Source organism: Salmo salar, chromosome ssa05 (genome assembly GCF_905237065.1).
Source record: "Salmo salar chromosome ssa05, Ssal_v3.1, whole genome shotgun sequence".
Taxonomy (NCBI): Eukaryota; Metazoa; Chordata; class Actinopteri; order Salmoniformes; family Salmonidae; genus Salmo; species Salmo salar.
Window position 1 is genome coordinate 60,493,204 of NC_059446.1, and position 26,500 is coordinate 60,519,703.

Sequence of the window (26,500 nt, forward strand, 5' to 3'; positions counted from 1 at the left end):
AGAGGGAGAGAAGTGGAGAGAGAGAGAGGGAGAGAAGTGGAGAGAGAGAGTGGGAGAGAAGTGGAGAGAGAGAGTGGGAGAGAAGTGGAGAGAGAGAGAGAGGGAGAGAAGTGGAGAGAAGTGGAGAGGGAGAGAAGTGGAGAGGGAGAGAAGTGGAGAGGGAGATAAGTGGAGAGGGAGAGAAGTGGAGAGGGAGAGAGCGAGAGAGGGAGAGAGGGAGAGAGAGAGAGAGAGAGAGAGAGAGAGAGAGAAGTGGAGAGGGAGAGAGCGAGAGAGAAGTGGAGAGGGAGAGAGCGAGAGAGAAGTGGAGAGGGAGAGAGCGAAGTGGATAGAGAGAGGGAAAGAGGTGGCTGGCTTTCATCAGCGCTAACAAAGCGTGAAATACACAAGCACAGCTCCGGGGGCATGCTGCAGTTTCATTCTCAATCTGGCCCTCATGGACTGTGTTGCTAGACTGCTAGAGGAATCAGTGGCACATGATTCAGTGTAGATCTCATTCCTCAGTCAATGAAACACATTCAGCACCACCTTGAGTCCTCCAGCATTTAATTAACTTAACTCACTGTCAAACGAATGACTATGTAGGTGATTGTGTAGTTGAATGTGTGTCATTGATTATTTCAATAACAGCGGTTTGGCAGAATACTTTTTTTGAAGAATGTGCACCTTTTTAAAAAATTGAATCATTATAGAATGAATCAGTCCACAGCTGGCTGATAATGGGTTTTGCTGACTAGAACCAATTTGTCTCCTGAATTGATGTTAAGCTGAATGCGTTTGGCTGGTTGTCGGTTATTCTTGGCCGTCTGTAGCTACGGTAGTCGATGTCTCTGTTTTTAGACTGTCTGTATTCTGTCAGTCTGGTACTTAAGCCTAGAAGGTCTGTTCTGTTATTCTGTCTGTCTCATTGTCTATTGTCAGTCTCAAGCCTGCTGTCTGTGTCTAAGGTAGAGCCTTTGACTTCTGAGAACACATTTAATAAAAGAGACAGACAGCGACTGAGATTAGTTATGTGCGGATGGGGTGCATCAACAGGAGTCTACTTTCACCTGTCCAGTTCTTCATTTGGTGCAGATAAAGGAGAAGACTCCACTTTCCAGAGAGATGAGAGGAAGGGAGGAGAGAACAGGGAGACGAGAGAGGTGGAACAGGGGAGGGAGAGAGACGGAAGGAAACGAGAGAAGAGGGGAGAGACAAGTGAGGGACGAAGTAGTGAGGGAGGGATGAAGGGAGGAGGTGAAAGGGGGCGGGGGTGTGTGTAAAGTGAGTGAGTGGGCTCCAGTGTTTACGTGCCCTGGGCCAGGGCCCTCTAAAGTGACTGTGTTGTGTTTGTGTTTCTCCTGCTCTGCTGCTGGCCCATATGAAAGAGCTCAACCCTGCAGGTAAGTAGACTGGGCTCTGCTCTGGGAAGCACAGGAAGAGCCCACAGCCCACTGTTTATGTTCCCCTGTAACTCGATATCGCTAGAGTGAGACGCGCGCACGCACACACACACACACACACACAGTTTCACATACACAGTTTTGGTTACACATACTGTACACATGGGCATGCCACGTACACATGCAGACACTTATGCACTTGCATGTACCCCCCCCCCCACACACACACACACACACACACACACACACACACACACACACACACACACACACAGGCTACATGTTACTGCTAAAATGTAAAAATGTAAATGTAAATAGTTGGGTGTCTAGTTCTGAGTAGCGTGTGTTTATTTCTGTCTGTCCGTGCCTCTGTCTGTTCATATGTGCTCTGATACAGTAGATGTCCTCCCTTTTGATCAGTGACACACACACACACACACACACACACACACGTACGTACGTTTCATCGCATCGATGACATCATTGCAGCTGCACAATGAACGGGATCCCTTACAGTCGCCCTGAGGTCAAATAAACAGAGTGGTCAGAGAGACTTAAAACACACTCAGTGAGATATCATGCACTATGACTAGTGCTGGTGTAATCAGCTGAGGTTCAAGACTAGTTCCATAATCCATTGAGAGAGGATGATTGACAGCACATGTTGCTGTGTGTGTGCTTAAAAGCAAAGATTTGAGGGAAAATAACATAACATACGTTGGAGAAATGTAGCCCACTCTCATAACTACTACAGAAACCCTCATAGGCCTCATATCTACCAGTGACCCTATAGTGAGGTCAGGTGTGTCGACCATGAGTTGGCCAACAGAGGGCAACAATGACAGCTCAGGTGAGACATAATACACACACACAGCCCATGCAGGTAAATCATTGTGGCGAGTGAAGGTCGTAACTCTGCCGTGGCAGCCTGAGAATACACAGGGTGTCTGGGATACGGTGTGTGAAGAGGTGGGACCCGTTTAGATTTACAGGCAGGGCGTCCCCCTCTTCCTAACCCCACACACACACACACACACTGTTTATCTTTAGAATGTGCCGACTGGTCAATGGCGGCTGGGAACCTGAGAGAGGAAAAATGTTTCCCCTAGTTCTTTCTGGTCTCCGTCTTCTCTCTTGCTATCATTTCCTCCCTCTTACTCCTTTCTTTTCTCCCTCCAGCTGTTTCCCTCAACTTCAGTCAGTCCCCCCCTCGTTTCTTTCAACCACACCCCTCATTGATGGCAGGACATTTAATGTAGCTGATCCTGCAGCAATTGGGTTTAGGTGCCCATTGAAAACATTTTAAGATTGTTTAACCATCACATGAATATTCTAGGAGTCTATGGGCTAACAGTGTGACTGGTCAAACGTCCTCTCGATTCGACACCCTTCAGTAGCCTCAATATGAGTTTGCACAGTTTGAAGATGCTTTTAAAAAGCCACGTCTAACGGTTACTCTACAGAAAAACACAGTGACAAAAAAAAAGAGAGGAAGAGAAGGTTAGAGTGAGAGACAAAGAAAGAGGGAGAAAAGAAAAGGGGGGAAAAAGAAGCGAGGGAAGGATAACTGAAGAGAGGGAGGTAGGGAGAACACCGTGTCTATATTCTGAGTCCCTAAGGCTGTGATTTTGCTCCATTATGTTAGTGGTTGCTGCTACATGAGCCGGGGCGATGTAAAGCCCCCACAGTACACGGCTTAGGTTACCTGGCCAGACATAACAGGGAAGGATTATACTCTCACTGGCTAGTGATGGGCCTGGAAAAGACCCTGCGCGTTCTCTTCTTCATTCTTTCTCTCAGCTCTCTTCCTCTAGAGCGAGCGACTCTTGCACTATGCCTCGGCTTGAACGCTTTTTCTCTCTTTCCTTCCCTTTCCACCTGTCTTTCTATTAATCTCTCTCTCGCTGTCTTTATCACCTTTCCCAAACTTTTCCCATTTCTCTTTTCTCTCTTGTGAAAGGATGGAAAACAGAGTAAAAAGGGAATTTCCCCCTGAGCAGTCTCTTGCTCTCTCTCGGTCTCTCTCTGTTATTCCAGCCAGGGTTCTGGCCAGCTCAGCATCGTCAGCCAACTCTTCCAGAGTTATGGTTGGGTACCTCGGCCTGTAATGCTTCCCAGTGCTGTTTTAGGAGTTCCTTTAACCAGAGATCCTCCAAAAACATCCACAACTCGGTTATTTGAGATGTTTGTGTTGAGTCTCACTCGCAGATTGACTTCAGTGTAGTGAATATGCATGAAATTGTCTCAATCATGTTATTGAATGTGATGGGTTTTAAGAGGAAATGTCTGAAGGGAAAGTGTTTTTAAGGGGATTTTCTATCAGATGTAATTTGCCTTTGGGGATATTTTGAAGCGAACACCTCTTAAGCATGAAACGCAGAGAATCTCATTTCCAATAGGTACTTATCACAGACAACAGAAGTGACAAGAAAAAGGAAAAAAGAGGGCATTTTCTCCCTACATCCATGGTTAAATGTCATGAGCCAGTCACACTTCATATGCAATGTAGGCTATGGCATGGTAGCTAGCTAAGTGCACAGACGCAATGCAAACCACTGTAGCTAGTATTGACATTATAATTAAATCACAATGGATTAGTTTCCATGAAACAGTTGCCTGTGTTAGCTGAGCAGTTACTGCAGTGTCCTTAGCTAGCTATGTTGTGCTAGCTAGCAATATGCTAACGTTAGCTAGTTAGCTAAGCATTTGGCTATGGGCTGGCACTGGCAGTATGGGATTATGGAGAGTGAATTGCTAGGTAGTTATCTAGCCGTGGCCATCTGGCTAGTATTAACAAGGGCTTTCTATTTTTCTACAAAAATAGCAACATTAGCGCAGCTAGCTAGCTAGCTAACATTGGAAACCATAAGCAACACACACAGACATGCATTGCCAAACAACGCTACTGCCACCTTCTGGTTTAGAGTTTTTTAACAAGGCTGTGTAGCTAACGACTTCAAGGTCTTTGCTGTGTGAGCACAAACGAGATTGACTGTCGACACTCTGTTCACAGGTGCTAAGTACTGTCGGCAGGTAAACGTTTGACAATCCTACTGGTGTGTCTGAGCTATTAGAGAGAATGTCTTAACCTCACACGCACCCGTGATAGAGCACATTGACTCATTTAAAACATTTGTCTCCAATTTTTAAGGAGCTGTTTCACAAAACCTCCTCCTCACATTCACCCTCTCAGGCATCCCGAGGGTGGCCGAGTGTAAGTTCTCCCTGCCCCTCCGTCTGGTCTGCTACCCCTCCGCTCCCTCCAAGAACGCCAAGTACAAGATCACCGTGGATACCAACACACCGCCCGTCAACCTCAGCGAGGTCTTCCCAGGTAACAGACCATCTACCTGAGTCACCCCAGAACCTGGTCTCTACCATAGATATCTACATGACCTGTTCTCCACTGGTTCCAGGTACACCCAGGGATATTGAGAGAGTGGTGTTCCGTGAGGATAGTAGTTCAGTTTTAAGTCTGCTTGTCTTCGATAGTTTCAACTGCATGAAAGTGAGTGGCATGTATTTGCCCTGGAATGGAGAGTGAGTGGTATGTATTGATGCTGTTGATAGTGTGTGTGGGAATCTAGTCTACCTGCTGTTGGTGAGCAGGTCTCAGCCCTGGGAAGCAGCTCTGACTATCAGTCATTATCTGGAGCTGGGCATGGCGTCTCCTACTACACAGGACCCCTGTCCCAGATTAGATGCATGAAGATTGTGTGTGCGCGCGCGGCTCTGTGGGCAGATAAAGAACAATGTGATGTGCTCTGTTCACCTTGGCTGGCGTCCTGAGGAGAGATAAGCTGCCATATCTCTGTCTGACATCCCACCGAAGGAGACCCCACTATACTGGCCCCTGAGAACCTCAGAGACAGAGTGTGTGTGTGGTAGGGAACCCATACCGTATCTCTGCCTGACATCCCACCACTAGAGTCCACACTGTACTGGTCCGTGAGAACGTTAAGTCTGTGTGTGAATAATTGGTTATTGTGGTGTTTCAGGGGACTGTTTTCATTTATGTGCAATATACCTGACAGATATCTGTATCCTTAACCAATGGACTCTAGTTCCTATTGTTCTCACTAAATGTCCCTCTCTGTGTTGTAGACTTTCTGGAGAAGTCTGAGGACAAGGAGGGAAACGCTCTGGCCTTCCACTTCCTCTCAGGGCCCAGAGTCACTGTAATGGCCTCCAAGACCTCCCATGAGTACACACACGCGGCATCCTCTAGCACTTGGTTAATGTGGAGTTGAGCTTTCTCTACCCCCCTCTACCCTCTCCAGAGCGCTACCGTATCCAGAGTGAGAGTTTCGAGGACATCTGGCTGGTGGCTAAGGAGCTGGTGCAGCGCTTCGACCGCCACTTTGCCAAGCAGGGAGTCAAAGACTTCAGAATCAGCTTTGCAGGCCCTATACCTCTGGCTGAGTACATTGAGATTGTCCACCACCACTTTGAGGTGTGTGTTGAACACAGGCACACTGTCACACACGCATTCATGTGTTGTTTGTAGGTTCAGCTTTTGCCTGCAGTGTTAGAAAAACATTCTGTGTGTGTGTGTGGTGTACGTGTGCGTGAGTGTAGCTGCGTGTGAGTGCAGAGAAGAACCAGGACCTCCTGTCAGAGCAGGCAGTCCAGTTCAGAGCCATCCAACGCCGTCTCCTGACCCGCTTCAAAGACAAGACCCCTGCCCCTCTACAGAACCTAGACACACTGATGGAGGGCACCAACCGCCAGGTCAGACACACACACAGTAGACCAGGACACTCTCAGGCATGCACATAGCATTTAGAAACATGATGAAAGGAGAGTCTCTCCCCTCCCTTCTTCCCTCTCTTTTTTTGGAGGTGTTGATTTTTCCCTACCTCACACCGTATGGTGATTTACACACACACACACACACACACACACACACACACACACACACACACACACACACACACACACACACACACACACACACACACACACACACACACACACACACACACACACACACACACACACACACACAGAGTAATGAGTGCACTAGTGTTGATTTACAGAGTGATGGGCCTACACTGCTGATTTATGCACTTCCTGTTGCTACTGAGGTGCTAGCTCCCACCCTATGGTATACTTATAGCAGATAAACAAACTGCCATAACCACACAAACACACAGGAATACACACACATAATGCCATGACCACATACACACACAGGAATACACAAACATACACACCCATGCTTATGCAGGCGCACATGCACATAAACACAAAGACATACACTACCGGTCAAAGGTTTTAGAACACCTACTCATTCAAGGGTTTTTCTTTGTTTTTAACTATTTTCTACATTGTAGAATTATAGTGAAGACATCAAAACTATAATAATAACACATGGAATCATGTAGTAACCAAAATAGTGTTAAACAAATCAAAATATATTTGATATTCTTCAAATAGCCACCCTTTGCCTTGATGACAGATTTGCACACTCTTGGCATTCTCTCAACCAGCTTCATGAGGTAGTCACCTGGAATGCATTTCAATTAACAGGTGTGCCTTCTTAAAAGTTAATTTGTGTAATTTCTTTCCTCCTTAATGCATTTGAGCCAATCAGTTGTGTTGTGACAAGGTATGGGGTTATACAGAAGATAGCCACCCTATTTGGTAAAAGACCAAGTCCATATTATGGCGAGAACAGCTCAAATAAGCAAAGTGAAACGACAGACCATCATTACTTTAAGGTCAGTCAATACGGAAAATTTCAAGATCTTTTAAAATTTCTTCAAGTGCAGTCGCAAAAACCATCAAGTACTAAGATGAAACTGGCTCTCATGAGGACCGTCACAGCAATGGAAGTCCCAGAGTTACCTCTGCTGCAGAGGATAAGTTCAGTTGAGTAACCAGCCTCAGAAATTGCAGCCCAAATAAATGCTTCACAGAGTTCAAGTAACAGACACATCTCAACATCAACTGTTCAGAGGAGACTGTGTGAATCAGGCCTTCATGGTAAAATTGCTGCAAAGAAACCACTACTAAAGGACACCAATAAGAAGAAGAGACTTGCTTCGGCCAAGAAACACGAGCAATGGACATTAGACCGGTGGAAATCTGTCCTTTGGTCTGGAGTCCAAATTGGAGATTTTTGGTTCCAACTGCTGTGTCTTGTGAGACGCGGTGTGTGTGAACGAATTATCTCCGCTTGTGTATTTCCCACCGTAAAGCATGGAGGAGGAGGTGTTATTGTGTGGGGGTGCTTTACTGGTGACACTGTCTGTGATTTATTTAGAATTCAAGACACACTTAACCAGCATGGGTTCCACAGCATTCTGCAGCGATACGCCATCCCATCTGGTTTGCGCTTAGTGGGACTATCATTTGTTTTTCAACAGGACAATGACCCAACACACCTCCAGGCTGTGTAATGGCTATTTTACCAAGAAAGAGAGTGATGGAGCGCTGCATCAGATGACCTGGTCTCCACAATCCCCCGACCTCAACCAAATTGAGATGGTTTGGGATGAGTCGGACCGCAGAGTGAAGGAAAAGCAGCCAACAAGTGCTGAGCATATGTGGGATCTCCTTCAGGACTGTTGGAAAAGCATTCCAGGTGAAGCTGGTTGAGAGAATGCCAAGGGTGTGCAAAGCTGCCATCAAGGCAAAGGGTGGCTATTTAAAGAATCACTTTTTTGGTTACTACCTGATTCCGTATGTGTTATTTCATAGTTTTGATGTCTTCACTATTATTCTACAATGTAGAAAATATTAAAATAAAGAAAAACCCTTGAAAATAGTAGGTGTTCTAAAACTTTTGACCGGTAGTGAATACATGCGCACAGACACACATATACACCCATCTATCTCTGTCGTCTAGGGGCGCCTTATCGCCCGATTAGACATTATTTACTATCTCGGTAGACAGGCTGTAATAAGAATGTGGGAGCATTTGTGTGTGTGTGTGTGTGTGTGTGTGTGTGTGTGTGTGTGTGTGTGTGTGTGTGTGTGTGTGTGTGCATTCTCTCTCAGTGTTTTTCTCAGGTTCTGAGGTCAGGGTGATTGATGCTGGAGCCTTCCTTTTTAAATTATGATTAAACAAAGAAACCTCATTTACGAACTTCTGTATGGTTGGGTGTGTGGGTCAGTGTGTTTGTGGTGTCATTATAGTGTGTGTGTGTTTGCCTTGATTTGAAGTTCCCATTGTGCGTGTGTGATGATGTGTGTGTCGGCTGATGAGTTCGAACTGTGTGTGGATTACTGTATTAGTTCTGTGTGTGTGTGTGAGCGCGTGTTTGTGAGTGTGCGTGTGCATTTTGAGTGGTGTAGACTGTCTGACGTTGAAAAGTGATGGTCCCTTGCCGTCACTGTTTACAGTAGGGGCTCGTTTGGCGAGGCGCTCTTTAACGCTGTTCATTAGCTCTCTTACGGCTCTGGGAGTGGGTGACATCATGACATCATTAGATATTTAATGATTCAGGACTTAACCATTACTCCTATCTGAGTAGAACCATGCAGAGCTCACACTGTAGATGCACTCCCCATAAGGTCCAATACGAGGTGTACTCATAACTTCACCACAAGGTTCAAAACTGGTACAGTTTTAAAGGGACACTTACCTTACAATCAGTGTTAGTCTTGTTGCTGGCGAAGGGTCCAACATTCACTTTTTTTTCTCACTGGCCTGATTTGGGCCAGTTGGCCAAAAATCTACAGCCGAACTGAATTTCTACTGGCCCGGACATGGTGTAGTTTTTAAGTTCAGGACTACTGGCCCGGACATGGTGTAGTTTTTAAGTTCAGGACTACTGGCCCGGACATGGTGTAGTTTTTAAGTTCAGGACTACTGGCCCGGACATGGTGTAGTTTTTAAGTTCAGGACTACTGGCCCGGACATGGTGTAGTTTTTAAGTTCAGGACTACTGGCCCGGACATGGTGTAGTTTTTAAGTTCATTGGGGTCATGCAGGCCCTTTAGGTTGGCATGTTTTTCTCTATATCCAGCTATTAATAGGATACATTTGGTTACTATGATTAGGAATGGGTACTTTTAAATACTTTCACTATTCAAATAATAACATTAACGTTTTTAGGGGTGATATTCGAATAGTCGAAATACGTGTTTAAAATAGTTTTTATTAAACTTGCTTGCTGCGCAGCTGGTACGACTTGGGAGGAGAGGTGCCACTCTTCCCGGTGAGTTTTACACCGGAGCGAGAGAGGGTAGCCATACAGGCTCAAGCTAATTAGACTAACTTATAGATGCCATAGTTTATCTATCTTTCCATCTGGTAGTGCCTGTCTTGACTACATCATTGATGTAAAGAAGCTAGCTAAGATAGCCAGCTATGTTAGCCAGCTACAGTAGGTAGCTCGCTACCTAGATTAATTGAGGCAATTTTACTGTGCTTTCGGTCCTTATGTACAACAACTATATGCAGATTGGTCCTTCTCATTTAACTAACTTAATTCCATAATTTGAATTCCATCTGGCATTGAATAGAGATCTCCCACGTTGCTTGCTTGTTACACCTGGAATGTAGCATGAGTCATTTCATTTAGACAAAGCCTTTTATTGTTCAAATTGGCCTATGATTATTAAAATATATATGAATACTCTCGCAAGTATTCGAATACGAACATCCGTTCGGATATTAGAACATTAAAATAACCAGGCCCATCCCTAACTATAATATATATTAAAAACCTGTGTAATATAATTTAGCAATGTAAGTCATTGTATTAATTGCATACGTTTTTGTTTCTAAAGTATGCCATTTTGACAATCCTGTTCTTGGCAGATGTCTAAATGCACTGCATGTCCCAGTGCCAGCTAATGCTATTAATATATCAGTGTCTCTTTATTTCGCTAATGCTAGTTGATGCTGTCCCAGCGCTGCAGCCTGTCCCTTAGCATTACTAGTGCCCTGAGTGATTCTCTCTGCAGTATTACTCTCTAGTCTGTCTAATGTGCTCCGGTGTCAGTCAGTCCATCCCTTCCTGCCTCCGCTTCCCGCCAGCGCCTGCCACCCACCGTTGATTCGGGAAGTTTCTGACACTTTATACGTGCTGTAATGTATACACGCACCACATAATGGACGCTATCGACGGTCTACTGGGAAGAGTGATGCACGCCTCAAATTAATTATTCATATCTCTGGGTGGGTATGGGTTATATGGTCCTTCTGAAGGTCTGTGAGCTATGATGGTTCTCACTAGTTAGGGTTTATTACTCACAGGGGTTGTCAGTCAAGAGTCTTCATCTTTTGACATGCCAAATATGTTTGTAAATGACGGTGGGGTTAAAAGTGTTTTTTAGCTAGAGTACGTGTCTTATTGTACTGAGTCAGGCATAGTACACTCAAATGACAAATTTGCCTAATATTATGGATACCAAGAAAGTAGTCTGTGGACCCAGAGACTCAGCATCTACCACTATGAGGTACATGTGTACTTTGGATGAACCAAGTGCAGCATCGTCAAATGTCAGATTGGTAAATATTATGAATCTTATCTGTGGTCAGGCTGGGCTGTTGGTTAGGGGACTTCCTCTCATTAATGTTTGTGCATGTTGTTTGTCATCGAGAGAACAGAGAGATACTGTGAGGCCTGTGTGATTTTTCTGGTCTAGTGTACATTCATATACAGGGGGATAATATTTCCTTTGTTCATTATTTCCTCATCTCTTCCGACTTCCTATATTTTATTCATGAAGGCCAGATGCGGCCTGCTCTATAATGTGTATGTGAGCTGGCCAGAGGTGTCTGTTTCCTCCACTTTTTATTCTCACTACTTAAAAAAACATTACTCATCCTGGCCCCACGGTTTATAGTTCAGCCTGGCTCACCATTTAACTCTCTGTTTGATTAATCTGTGGCAGGTATGGAGAGGTTAGCCAGAGGGCTACCTTAGCCTAGCATTAGCATTCCTGTTTTTCTCCTCTGCTGTTGATCTCTGAGCGAAAGCACACTGCTGTCACTCGGGACCGCGACAGACGTTTCTGGGTGGGGGGATGCAGAGGTGAAGGAGGGTGGGCTGAGTGAGGGAGAAAGCCCGGCAAGCCGTTTAAAAAAATATTTGCTGTTTATCTCAGGTAAAATGGCTACCGCATTAGCGTTAGCGCGCTATCCTAGCGGGCCACGGCGCTAGCTGTCTGGGAGCTGAGTTTGAGTTGAGCGGAGGCTCTCTGTAATTAGAAGTTCAAAAGCAGGAGGTGGGACGCTTGAGTTTTGACTGACAGGACGCTTGGGGGCCTCTCGTTCCAGTAATGGAGGCTTCTCTCAGACAGCGGCTGATTTATCTGTCCCCAAATGGAACGCTAAACACGGCTAAACATGGCTAAACACGGCTAAACACAGATCCCACTGTGTACGTGAGGCCCTCGCAATAAATGGCTGGGGCTCTCTGAGTGCTGTGTGCGTGCGTGCGTGTGTGTCCATTGAGATGTGTAAATGTGTGTTTCCTCAGTAAAATACCCCGGGGTCAGAAAAAAAAAGGAGAAACAGAGGAACTCCCTCAGGTCCCCCTGACCTTTCATCTGCTACGCAAACACAGACCGCACCTGAGAGACTGCCTTTCAAACTGGCCTTCAAACACACACACACACACACACACACACACACACACACACACACACACACACACACACACACACACACACACACACACACACACACACACACAGGATAAATGAACAGACAGCCTACCCCTCATGCACATTTAGGAGTCACTGGGGCCCTCCTCTATGAATGTCTACCATATCAATGAATGACTGTCTTTCATATAGCTGACTGACATATAGGCATGTGTGTGTAAGAGTGGGGGACAGATAGTGACTGATATAGAGGAGTGTGTGTGTGACACAGTCAAGCCTCTGGAAAAGCCTGTCTTTATAAATGTGATGTCATATGGAAACCAGTGTTGTGTTGAGATAGTCTTGTTACTGTTGGGAGATCATTCTTATGGTGGTCTCGTAAAAATGTATGAAGATGGGCATGTCAGGGTACTCCTGTAGGATTTAACATTTTCATTGCAAGGGCCATAAATAAATACCTTTCTATGTACAATACATTGATATAGTATTTAAATCAATGTTTTTAAAAAGTATCGAAAGAGATGTACTGAGAGAGAGAGATGTAGTCTGTACTGTATACATACATGGAGCAGAGGCCAGACAGAGATCAGCCTCTGGCAGTAAATACTGTGTCACTTCCTGTACCTCTTGGGTCAGAAGAATGTCATCATGGAAAAGGCTTTGGTAGATTGCGGCACAAAATGTTTGCTTACACCCAATCTAGAGTAGGCACTGTTTAGTATCATAAGTGGTGTCTGTGACCAGATACTCAGATAAATATCTATGATGTAAAAGAATGGATGCCACACAGACTAGGGTATGTCCTAAATGGCTCCCTATTTAGTGCACTAAACACCATATTCTCTATTTAGTGCACTAAATACCCTATTCCCTATTTAGGGCACTAAATACCCTATTCCCTATTTAGTTCACTAAACAATAGGGTGCCATTTGGGACACTGATTATGGGTGGGTGTGTGTGTGTGTGTGTGTTGTCTCCTGCCCCCTCAGGCCATACACAGCAGGAGGGAGAGAGGAGAGGGCGTGGGACTGGGGTGCTTTATCTAAGAATGTCAAATCCCTGAGAGGAGCCACAGCAAAGCCCATCTCTGCCAGTCTGCACAATCCCCTCACACACTCACCACCCTCCGTCTCTGTTCCTATGGAGAAGGCCCAGGTGTTTGCCCAAAGGCAGATAGAGATGGGGGCTAGAGGAGGTCTGGGGTGTACAGTACTGTACCTACTTGTAATGCTTCTGTCTGTGGGACTCCCCTGGGTGTGGTGGACTTTTATCACAAATATGTCTGGGTCTATTACTGGTGAGGAGGAGAGAGCGAGCGAGGGGGGAGGGAGAGCGAACGAGGAGAGAGGGAGACTAAAAGAAACTGAGACAGAGAAATATTCCTGTCTTCCCCCTCATCTCCTTTCCTTCATGACCACATGAGATGAAGTCAAGGGAGTGTCAGTCAATCCAGTTCTAGTGTTTTCATTTAGAATCTGTTTCTTTGTGCCATTGCATGTGACTATGCAACACCTGTTAGAACATAGATGGACATCACAATACAGAACTACATAGCAGGATAGCCCCCAGAAAGCTGTTCAACAGGCTATCTGGATATTTTAGAATGTTCAGTTCCTTGTTGCTTACCACATCACATTCTCTCATTCTACTCTGTTGCTAAGAACACAGCAGCCATTCAATTAGCTCGCCGTATTGGCTGGCCCACTAAGTTTCGTAGAGATTAGTTCAATAGAGATTAGCCCATTGTTTTTCCCCCTGGGCTTTATTAATCAAGGAATGTGTCATTTCCAGTCTATTCTATACAGTCTAGTTCTACAGCATGCCATTAAACCAGAGTCATTTCCATGTGCTTTAAATGACAAAATTGAATTCATCCAGGTTCCCTACACTTCACTACACTCAACGGCTATCATTTCTCCAGTACGTTCTATGCTTTCGATTTTTTTTTTTAATCCCAATGTCATTTTCCCTGCACTTAAACTAAACCGAGCCATTTTCCCAGTCCATTCTGTCCACTCTACATCTATGTCATTATCCCCAAGTTAGTTTTTCTTCTTCGGCTAAAGAATGTCATTTCTCCTCTCAGCGAGGGAGGGCTTAGCACATGCCACATTCCCAGTGTTCCTCTGTGTTCCACAGGTTTAGAACCCTAATCTCATTGTGTCTGCTGAGTGGCTCTTAGCGGCCTGAGTGGAGAAGGGATTCCAAACTGTAATGGAGCATGCCTTCTCCCACTGGTCCTTTGTTATTAGCCTCTCAGAGGTTAGCCACCAGCTAACGGGATTATACACACAGTGTAATTAAAGTGAGAAGCACTCACACACACTCCTGTACACCGGCAAGCACGCACAGACGGACGGACAGACGAGCATACACACACACACCCTCGCCTCCATCACAGGTGCTCATTAGCTCTGGGCCCACAGAGGCTCGTTATTGGGGTCTTTTGGGGATGTCTCACCCTGATGTCTGTCCCACAGAGCTGGGCTCCAGGCACCACTAAACCCCCTGATCTCCAGGAGGCCCTTGTCATACTCCGCTCACTCTCACTATACACTGTTTATATTAAATGGTATATTTTTGTTACCATATCATAAGTGATATATTTTAGTCATATTAACACTGAAGTGTGACATTGAAGTAGAAGTGTATAAACCTCACACACACACACACACACACACACACACACACACACACACACACACACACACACACACACACACACACACACCAGTGTTGGCACCAGCAGTGTTTTCTCTCGCTCAGCTAGCACTCAGCTTTCCGTGTCACGGCCCTCTCCTCTTGATTCCGGGAATTCAATGGCAGGACCAGAGATGCTTTGGAAACGGGTCAATGACTGTGTTTCTGAAAATATATACTGCTGGATAGCCTTCAGCAGATTGTGTGTGTGTGCGTGTCTGCGTGCGTAATCAAACATTTGAACTGTGTGTGTATAGGGGTTTTTCCGTATTTTGCACACAGAGATGATTTACCAAAGGAGTCCATGTACATGTGTATCAACAGACCGCTTGTGTTAAAGCTGGACGTCATTTACCTCGTTGACTTACCTCATTCACCTGTGTACCTGTTAGCTCCATCACGACAGTCCTCACTGACTTCCTAAGGGAACGCAAGGGATTATGGGGGATATCATGAAAGCGAAGCGCTTCTGTACAGTATGTGAACCCACACCACCTTCCTCTCTCCTGGGAGACACACACACACACACACACACACACACACACACACACACACACACACACACACACACACACACACACACACACACACACACACACACACACACACACACACACACACACACACACACAGTGTCAGTGGCTAGCAGCATTCTCCATCTCTTCTCTTGAGATATATATATATATATATATATATATATATAACACACACACAGTCCCTATCTGTCTCTGGCTCCGTCTGCCAGCTTGGGGAGACCTGTTGTAGACAGCAGAGAGATAGACAGTAGCAGAGGACAAAGAAACAGCAACAAACATGCCCTGTCTGGGGCTTTATCTACTGGGACAGAGGAACTCACTATTACTGTCCTGTACTGACTGAAGTGTTTTGCTCATACGAGAGAATTCCGTTGCTTAACATGTATGTTCATGGTTATGATTTTGGATGCTGATCACTTGTTGCAGGTGTGTGTGTGTGTGTGTGTGTGTGTGTGTGTGTGTGTGTGTGTGTGTGTGTGTGTGTGTGTGTGTGTGTGTGTGTGTGTGTGTGTGTGTGTGTGTGTGTGTGTGTGTGTGTGTGTGTGTGTGTGTGTGTGTGTGTATAAAGGTTAGTCTAACCCTGTGGTCTGTAAAGACTGCTATGTACGTACGTTGGCTGCAGCAGCCTGGTTCACGCGACACTGCATGTTGATAATTCTACTGATTTACCTTCTTTGGCCCCAGTGCATGAAATGAATGGGTGTGTCTGTTTCATGAGCCCAGACACACACACACACACACAGCATTCCAACAGGCTTATGGCCAATGGTGGAAATGTACTACATAGCATTTATTCATGAGTGATAATCTGAATCATATTTGTTGAGGATTTTGACTTAAATGCTATCGCAACGTGAGTGTGTGTGTGGACTTGCACATAATCATATTATGGAAAAGGTACTGCATAATGTTTGTACAGTGCAGTATGTGCCTTTGCATTTTTGTGCATGCATCTGTGCGTATGTTTGCTTGTGTATAAATGTGTGTGTGCATACTTGTGTGTGACTGATCACTTCTCCAATAGCGCTTTCTCCAAAGTCAACATGTCCTGCCGCTGCGCTCTCTTTGCAGTGTGTCTGCCGCTTCCACCCTCAGACAATGCCCGTTTTTATAAGATTACAGATATTTACTCTGTAATCAGTGGGAGAAGGCGTGTGTGTGTCGCGACGCCACGGCTAGGATATTTATCTTGTTGCAGTAAATTCCCAGAGTTCCCCTCGTTTTTTCTCTCCTTCATTTTCTTTTTTTTTTCTCTTTACTTAGCGTGGCCTGTTCAAAGGAGACCATTGAGAGAAAAGCAAACGGGCAAATAGGGCTGTGTTTGAGGGATGTCGAGACTTCGCTAAGGGCTGTGTGCGGGTGCGTCTGTGAGCATGCGTATAAATTTCAGTGTGTGTGGTGCATGGTTATATGTGTGTGTTGGGAGGGGAGAGGTAGCAGGACAATGCCCTCACTGTGGCGTTCCTCGGGATTAGCATTAGAAAGGGAGGAGGGGAATGGTAAATCATTTTACTGATGATGATCATTAGCCTCGTTAGCATTATGGTAGCATTAGCATTTCTTACATTGACATTTCATTAGCATTTTTAGCATCATGCTTCTTGTAGTGTTTGTAATCCTGCTATTGGTCCCTATTTGCCAGACCTCTCAAAACCTCACAATTATTGTCATTTACACTGGGACCAGGACCAAGGCCCTAATTTCCATCTAATGGCTGGCTTGTGTTAGTGTGTATGTTTGTGCGTGTCTGCCAAAGGTAGACTGGTTACTCGGGTCACTGGTCTGGACTGCTTCAAATGTATGGCTTCCTCTGTGTGTGTGGACTATGAATATTTGAGGGGGTATTTTACTTTCTCTCTCTCTCTCTCTGTCTGTCTGTCTGTCTGTCTGTCTGTCTGTCTGTCTGTCTGTCTGTCTGTCTGTCTGTCTGTCTGTCTGTCTGTCTGTCTGTCTGTCTGTCTGTCTGTCTGTCTGTCTGTCTGTCTGTCTGTCTGTCTGTCTGTCTGTCTGTCTGTCTGTCTGTCTGTCTGTCTGTCTGTCTGTCTGTCTGTCTGTCTGTCTGTCTGTCTGTCTGTGACTAGTCCTCACACTCCTTCCCTTCCTTTCGCTCTCTACTATTGGCATCCTAGTGTTTCCCTGAATTAACCTCCCCCTTTCTCCCAAGGTGACTGTAAATGCCTATTTCTGTTTTATGTCATTCATATATATGTTTGATATATATTTCCACAGAGACTTCCACACAACATGGATATATTGATAGATTTATTTAAATATTAATCCAGCCACAGAGTTCTGCACATGTCAGAGCCTTGCTAATGTGCCCCAGTGGAGCCCAACCAGCTCACATATACACACACACACACACACACACACACACTCTCGCTCCCCATTTCAGGGGTCAGAAACATGTCAGAGGAGTCCACTTTCAGGAAACGTGAACGCGGGGCTAAGTGGAGGGGATAAGTCATATGGACTTATGTAAACCAAACCATCACAGAGTAGAGGATGGAAGGGAGAGAGAGGAGAGAACCTTATGGTGTGGCCTTATTAAAGTGACACCGTTTAGCTTGTATGAAGTCTGTTATGATGCCGTGTTGGAGAGGGAGAGCCTCTCATCCTCTACAGGCGTTTCTCTATGGTTGGACATTCATTTAGTTCTAGCCCAGTTCATCTGCTTCAGCCACTTAATTCATCCTGAAGCCATTGTTAAATCGTTAAATGAGACCCGTTTGTGCTAGGATAGAACAAAAACATGCAGCCATGGGCGCATGAAAACCATAGTTGAGAAATACTGCGGTGTACCCCAAACTGATTGTCCCTTACCTTGTCTAACCTCTGGTCTGGGAGTGGTTTTTGTGCGTGTTTGGGTTTGTGTTTTCCAGTGTCTCTCTCTCTGTTTGATGCTAATTTGTAGCCAGGATCTGCAATGTTGTGTCTGGCTTAGATTTGATGTCCTTGTTTTTGTCTCGCACACAAACAGATAGACAATGCACGAGTGATTGAGCAAGTACACACACACACACACACACACACACACACCCAAGTATCTCACTAGGGTGAATAACTAGCGTTCAAGTGGAGGGATTATAAAAATCTGATGCGTTTTCTGATTAGTGGGGGGATTTAACACTATAAAGGAACATGTCTTGTTAGTTTTCCACTATCATGTTTCAAGCATTGACTTGCTAATCAGGTCTGTGTCTCTTTGGGAAGACGGAACAAAAAGATAGACAAGGCAATGGATCACCCGATGGACCACTGGTATTTACTTTCTGGACAGAGAGAATGTGCATCCTGTATTCATGGGTTTATATGGGCAGTATGCGTGTGCACTTGCCTGATAGTGCGCGTGTCAATAAATTAAATTGTGTGTGTGTGTGTGTGTGTGTGTGTGTGTGTGTGTGCGAGCGAGCGTGCGTGCGTGCGTGCGTGCAGCCTGGGAGGTGAGTGTGAGCTGTTAATGACAGGCCAGGGGAGTGTGTGTGCTAAAATGACTAGAGAAAAGTCCTGTGTGATTAGAGGCCTCAGTTAGCCTGGCTGAGGCTAAATATGGAAACCGTAAATACTGTCCACTGAAACACACTATTCCAATGACCAATGACAGAGCATCGTCCCAGTATGCTCACTAAGCACTTTAGTATGTCTGTTCTGTACTTCACAATGTTGTTGACACTGTATGTCTGTGTGGATGTATGTCTGTGTGGATGTATGTCTGTGTGGCTGTGTTGCAGGTTTTGACCTTTTGACCTTTGTCTGTTGTTTTGTGAAAGAGAATGAGAGACAGACAGCATTTGAATATGTGTTTGCGTGTGCGAGACGGAGCATCTGCGTGCGTGCGGGCGTGCGTGCGTGCGTGTGTGTGTGTGCGTCTTTTAAAACAAGTGAACTTAGCAATAGGGCCAGCCAGGTCATTCCGCCCGGTGTAAAACATGTGCTTCGACTAGTGAGGACAGCTTGAATGAGTTTGAAACACACACTCGCTTTCACACACAACCCTTTGTATATTCACACAAAGCAAAGTCCTCAAACTCCCAGCTGTGATATCAAAACTAGCCCTGTAGGCTAACTTACGCCAGAAACAATTCATTCTTTCACTTCTAAAGAGCCAAGATAAATGTTAAATGAGTCTTGACTGTGTGCAGAGTGTCTCTCTCTTTGCGTGTGTGTGTGTGTGTGTGTGTGTGTGTGTGTGTGTGTGTGTGTGTGTGTGTGTGTGTGTGTGTGTGTGCATTTGTCAGGGTATATTAGTGTGTTTTTGATTGAGTGTATGCTGGGGTGAAGCCCAGCGGTGTGCTGGACCAGGAAGAGTATCTCTCTGAACTTGTGTCCCACCACACAGCTGTGTGCTCTTGTACTCAGTGCAGTTGTAGTAATTTGTAGCTGGGGAGTGTGTGGTAGAGATTCATGGAAGGGACATTGAAGGGGACAGGATGTGTGTTTGAGAGACCTGCAACCCTGTAGGGGTGTATAGTGTGTTTCATCACCTGGTCTCTCACACATCTCTCTCTACTCTTGTGTGCGGCCCCACATCCTTCACATTTGGTCAGGGCCAACGCCCCATTATCTCAGCTCTCGGTGGGCCTGGTTGGAACTACTAAGCACTGGTTACAGGGGGGTTCAACTTTAAACCTGTGAGATCAACTCCCAGGTTTCTATCAGGAGCCCTGGAGCTGTGGTGAGGCCTGCACTTCCCTCATAGTAATCCCAGGCTGGGTGTCTCTCTGGCAGGGTGTGTCTCTAATTGAGCCCCCTGTCTGGAGCAGTAAGACCGGACCACCCAGACTCATGGGATGAACCAGTGACCTTGGTGGGCTGGGTGGAAGGTGTGTAGGGACCTACTGTAGGGAGGGACGTGGCGGGAAACTGGGCGGTTGTTTGATGTTCTGGTGTCATTCTTGGCTTGTTATGGCGTTTGCACTCTCAATGGATCTGTGCGATGTGATCAATGTTGATTTAAATTTAAAAGTGAGATCATTGAAGTATAGAAATTTGAGAGAAACGTTATTGTACTTTATGTCTCTTTCGGGTTTTTTTTTCCTCTCTCTCTGTTTCTCTCTTTGTGGAAAAACAACCCCAACAAGCCCTCTGGTCTCTCATTCCCTCGTCTTCTCACTGAGAAAACAGAAGTGAAGCCTGTCTTTGATAGTCCAGGGAAGGTTGTAAATAGTCATATTTTATTACCTGTCTGTGAACAATAATAACGTCTATGAAACCATAGGAACACCCCCCCCCCCCCGCCCCCACACACACACACACACACCTCATGCTGCCTTGATGATATAGAGAACCATTCACATGGAGTTGAGAATGGGCAAAGAGCCATGGAATGAGGACCCTTCAAATAAATGTCCAATCTGAAAGCTGTAGGGTAAGTTTGTGTTATAATACACATGTATCTTGTCTGGATTCAGACACGAACACATTTGGAATGAAAGAGAGAGATGAACAGCATAAAAAAAAGTAGAGAGGAGGAGGGGTGGAGAGAGGAGGAGAGTAGATCATAGCAGCTTTATCTTGGTAGTGCGGTTCAGAGCCTGCCACCACCGCTGATAACCCATCTCAGGTTGCCCCTGTGTGGGTTGCCAGATCTAATCACTGTCCCCCCTTTTTATTTCTCTTCTCTCCTCCTCTGAAGGCTTCTATAAACAAGGCCAGTGTGTTGCCAGATCATCCTCTCTCTCCCTCGCTCTTATCAGAACTGAGAAGACAGTGTTATCTGCGCTAGCTGCGCCGCGGCCGTGACCAAAGACAAAAGCAGTTACTGTCTGTCTCTGCCTCGTCCATTGGCTGGCGAGATGCTAATCGCTGCAAGGCTCACTCAGCCGCTTCCCCGCTTTCTGTTACTGTCTCTTTAACTTGTTCTCTCTCTCTCTCTCTCTCACTCACTCACTCACTCACTCACTCTTACACACACACACATACAAGCTCAAACGCAAAAAAAATACTTTATTGGCAAAGAAAACAACAGAAATACTAATGGACATTGACATGTTTTCAAATTATGGTTAAAATGGCAACAGTTGCATAACACTTTTCTCTCGTGTCTGTAGAGCTCTCTCTCTCTCACCTCCACACTCTTTCCTCTTGTCTAAACACTGTCTTGAGAGGGTGCCTGTGTTTGTATACAGTACGTGCACTTGTGTGTGTATGTGTGTGCCATTGTGTTTTTACATGTCTCTGTTTGGGTTTACTCCCTTACGTTAACTCCCTATATGCTTGTGGGTTTGTGAGATGATAGTGTGTGTGTGCAGAGTAGGACGGCTGAGAGCAGCCGATCAGTCTTGTAGGAAGAAGAGATACAGTGTCTTTGAGCCATACTGCTGCCTTCAACAAGTTTTTAGCTCGCCTTGCACTGCACTCTGGGAAAATGCACTGAAGAAAATGGGCACGTTCATTCTGCCCATCGTTAAAGTCTGTTTTAACCTGGAAAGAGTGAGTCTCTCTGTACCTTAGGATGGAGAGTCTCAGCGGATAATCACACATACACATATCCCTTTAAACCACTATAAATCTATAAATGGCGCTCCATTAGGGCAGGGAGAACAACCCTCTCAGTGGATACCACGACCCCTGTCTGACCCTCCCTACACTGACTGCTTCCATCTCCCGCTTTCTCTCCTCTCCCTCTCTTCTCTCTTTCCCTCTCTCCTCTTTCTCTCCTCTCCTCTCTCTTTCCCTCCTCTCCCCTCTCTTTCCCTCTCCTCTTTCCCTCTCCTCTTTCTCTCCCTCTCTCCTCTCTTTCCCTCTCCTCTTTCCCCTCTCTCCTCTCTTTCCCTCTCTCCTCTTTCTCTCCTCTCCCCTCTCTTTCCCTCTCCTCTTTCCCTCTCCTCTTTCTCTCCCTCTCTCCTCTTTCCCTCTCCTCTTTCCCTCTCTCCTCTCTTTCCCTCTCTCCTCTTTCTCTCCTCTCCCCTCTCTTTCCCTCTCCTCTTTCTCTCCTCTCCCCTCTCTTTCCCTCTCCTCTTTCTGTCCTCTCCCTCTCTCCTCTCTTTCCCTCTCTCCTCTCTCCTCTCTCTCTGGTGATTTCTTTCCAATTTCTCCCTCTGTTTTTTCTATATGGGTGACATTTTCCACTTTCTAATCACATACATGCAGTGGATATCTCTTAACTCTATTAACATGACTTTACACTCAGATTAAAATGGGGAAATGTTGCTCCAAATCTCTCTTTCTCTCTTTTCTTTCTCCCCCTCTCTCTCTCTCTTCTCTCTCTCTCTCTCTCTCTCTCTCTCTCTCTCTCTCTCTCTCTCTCTCTCTCTCTCTCTCTCGTTGTATGTCCTCCTCCCCAGAGAGACAGATGAGTTTGGCCACGTCATTTTCCACTGACAGACATGGTGCACAGCTCACCTCTGCTGTGTGTGGCTGGGCGTGGGTTGTGTTTGGAGGTTGTCCATGGTGGTTGCTGTGGCTAACTGAGCAGGAAGGGTCTAATCTGCGGGCTAAACTGAGCATACCACTTTGCTAATAGCTGTGTCCTTGTCGCTTTACATGAAAGTAACAGTCAGACCCACGTCTTAGCAGCGTTCACATAACACTATCCAAACTCCTCTTTCTCTCCCCAAGGTGCAAGCAGACACCACAAACCCCACAGTGTCAATCACCCACCACTGATGCTAAAATTACACCTAATTCATACGCTATCTACACACACAAACGTGTGTTCAGGCTATATGTATTTCAGCCTCCCCTTCTGTGGTTTTGGCCCTCCAGGAATCATATGTTGGCCAATCTTTGAAGACTTATCATTGGTCTGGGAGTATTTTTAGCCTGGTGGAATTTGGGTAGAATCTGCCTGTAGGGGGAAATAGTGGGCAGACATGGTGCCACATACTGTTGGTATACTGATGGTTATTTTGGGGGAGGTAGAGGAGGAGGACTGAGGCGAACCCCCCCATCGCAGGGACAGGCCCTTCTCATTCCTGCTTCTCCTTAGACACACACACACACACAGTGGCACATGCACACACATGCACTTGCATAAACACACACAAATGTCGAACACTTCCAGTACATGTTCACACACATCTACATTTTAAATGCGTACAATATTCACCTGTAGGTATGCAGTATGATCTCTGCTGGTGTCTGCCTTGGACATCACGGTGGCTAGGCCTGAACAGTTATAACTGCTATATGAATGCTTAGTCCTCTCGTGGGCTCACAGTTGTATAACACACAGTATGCTAGGGGTTGTGTAGGGGTTATTACTATTTGGTAACATATCCATAACTCATTAAAAACACATCATTTCATGAACGTGTTATAACAGGTCGCAACCACATTGTTAAAGGTCAATGAAATAGATCCATAGCATATCTATAGAGTATTCATGTCATGCTATGCAATAGCTCATATGTAGGTATCTTAATAGATGCATTTAGTGTTTTTAATTTTATTTCACCTTTATTTAACCAGGTAGGCAAGTTGAGAACAAGTTCTCATTTACAATTACGACCTGGCCAAGATAAAGCAAAGCAGTTCGACACATACAACAACACAGAGTTACACATGGAGTAAAACAAACATACAGTCAATAATACAGTAGAAAAATAAGTCTATATTCAATGTGAGCAGATGAGGTGAGATAAGGTAGGTAAAGGCAAAAAAGGTCATGGTGGCAAAGTAAATACAATATAGCAAGTAAAACACTGGAATGGTAGATTTTCAGTGGAAGAAAGTGCAAAGTAGAAATAGAAATAATGGGGTGCAAAGGAGCAAAATAAATAAATAAATACAGTAGGGGAAGAGGTAGTTGTATGGGCTAAATTATAGATGGGCTATGTACAGGTGCAGTGATCTGTGAGCTGCTCTGACAGCTGGTGCTTAAAGCTAGTGAGGGAGATAAGTGTTTCCAGTTTCAGAGATTTTTGTAGTTCGTTCCAGTCATTGGCAGCAGAGAACTGGAAGGAGAGACGGCCAAAGGAGGAATTGGCTTTGGGGGTGACCAGAGAGATATACCTGCTGGAGCGCGTGCTACAGGTGGGTGCTGCTATGGTGACCAGTGAGCGGAGATGCTATGGTGACCAGTGACCTGCTTTACCTAGCAGGGTCTTGTAGATGACCTGGAGCCAGTGGGTTTGGCGACAAGTATGAAGCGAGGGCCAGCCAACGGGAGCGTACAGGCGCAGTGGTGGGTAGTATATGGGGCTTTGGTGACAAAACGGATGGCACTGTGATAGACTGCATCCAATTTATTGAGTAGGGTATTGGAGGCTATTTTGTAAATGACATCGTCGAAGTCGAGGATCGGTAGTATGGTCAGTTTTACGAGGGTATGTTTGGCAGCATGAGTGAAGGATGCTTTGTTGCAAAATAGGAAGCCAATTCTAGATTTAACTTTGGATTGGAGATGTTTGATGCAAGTCTGGAAGGAGAGCTTACAGTCTAACCAGACACCTAGGTATTTGTAGTTGTCCACATATTCTAAGTCAGAACCGTCCAGAGTAGTGATGCTGGACGGACGGGTGGGCAGGTGCAGGCAGCGATCGGTTGAAGAGCATGCATTTAGTTTTACTTGTATTTAAGAGCAGTTGGAGGCCACGGAAGGAGAGTTGTATGGCATTGAAGCTCGTCTGGAGGGTTGTTAACACAGTGTCCAAAGAAGGGCCAGAAGTATACAGAATGGTGTCGTCTGCGTAGAGGTGGATCAGAGACTCACCAGCAGCAAGAGCGACATCATTGATGTATACAGAGAAAAGAGTTGGCCCAAGAATTGAACCCTGTGGCACCCCCATAGAGACTACCAGAGGCCCGGACAACAGGCCATCCGATTTGACACATTGAACTCTATCAGAGAAGTAGTTGGTGAACCAGGCGAGGCAATCATTTGAGAAACCAAGGCTGTTGAGTCTGCCGATGAGGATGTGGTGATTGACAGAGTCGAAAGCCTTGGCCAGGTCAATGAAAACGGCAGCACAGTATTGTTTCTTATCGATGGCGGTTACGATATCGTTTAGGACCTTGAGCATGGCTGAGGTGCACCCATGACCAGCTCTGAAACCAGATTGCATAGCAGAGAAGGTGCGGTGGGATTCGAAATGGTCGGTAATCTGTTTGTTGACTTGGCTTTCGAAGACCTTAGAAAGGCAGGGTAGGATAGATATAAGTCTGTAGCAGTTTGGGTCAAGAGTGTCCCCTCCTTTGAAGAGGGGGATGACAGCAGCTGCTTTCCAATCTTTTGGAATCTCAGACGACACGAAAGACAGGTTGAACAGGCTAGTAATAGGGGTTGCAACAATTTCGGCAGATCATTTTAGAAAGAAAGGGTCCAGATTGTCTAGCCCGGCTGATTTGTAGGGGTCCAGATTTTGCAGCTCTTTCAGAACATCAGCTGACTGGATTTGGGAGAAGGAGAAATGGGGAAGGCTTGGGCGAGTAGCTGTGGGGGGTGCAGTGCTGTTGACCGCGGTAGGGGTAGCCAGGTGGAAAGCATGGCCAGCCGTAGAAAAATGCTTATTGAAATTCTCAATTATAGTGGATTTATCAGCGGTGACAGAGTTTCCGATCCTCAGTGCAGTGTGCAGCTGGGAGGAGGTGTTCTTATTCTCCATGGACTTTACAGTGTCCCAGAACTTTTTTGAGTTTGTGTTGCAGGAAGCAAATTTCTGCTTGAAAAAGCTAGCCTTGGCTTTTCTAACTGCCTGTGTATATTGGTTTCTAACTTCCCTGAAAAGTTGCATATCACGGGGGCTGTTCGATGCTAATGCAGAACGCCACAGGATGTTTTTGTGTTGGTTAAGGGCGGTCAGGTCTGGAGAGAACCAAGGGCTATATCTGTTTCTGGTTCTAAATTTCTTGATTGCGGCATGCTTATTTAAGATGGTGAGGAAGGCATTTAAAAAAAATAACCAGGCATCCTCTACTGACGGGATGAGGTCAATATCCTTCCAGGATACCCGGGCCAGGTCGATTAGAAAGACTTGCTCATTGAAATGTTTCAGGGAGCGTTTGACTGTGATGAGTGGAGGTCGTTTGACCGCTGACCCATTACTGATGCAGGCAATGAGGCAGTGATCACTGAGATCTTGGTTGAAAACAGCAGAGGTGTATTTAGAGGGCAAGTTGGTTAGGATGATATCTATGAGGGTGCCCGTGTTTACGGCTTTGGGGTGGTACCTGGTAGGTTCATTGATCATTTGTGTGAGATTGAGGGCATCAAGCTTAGATTGTAGGATGGCTGGGGTGTTAAGCATGTCCCAGTTTAGGTCACCTAGCAGCACGAGCTCTGAAGATAGATGGGGGGCAATCAGTTCACATATGGTGTCCAGAGCACAGCTGGGGGCAGAGGGTGATCTATAGCAGGCGGCAACGGTGAGAGA

The 26,500-nt window shown here is 45.6% G+C and overlaps 1 pseudogene; it reads left to right on the forward strand.

The window, feature by feature from the left end:
* Positions 1 to 26,500, forward strand: part of LOC106605256 (protein PTHB1-like) — a 106,824-nt pseudogene that overhangs the window by 47,114 nt on the left and 33,210 nt on the right.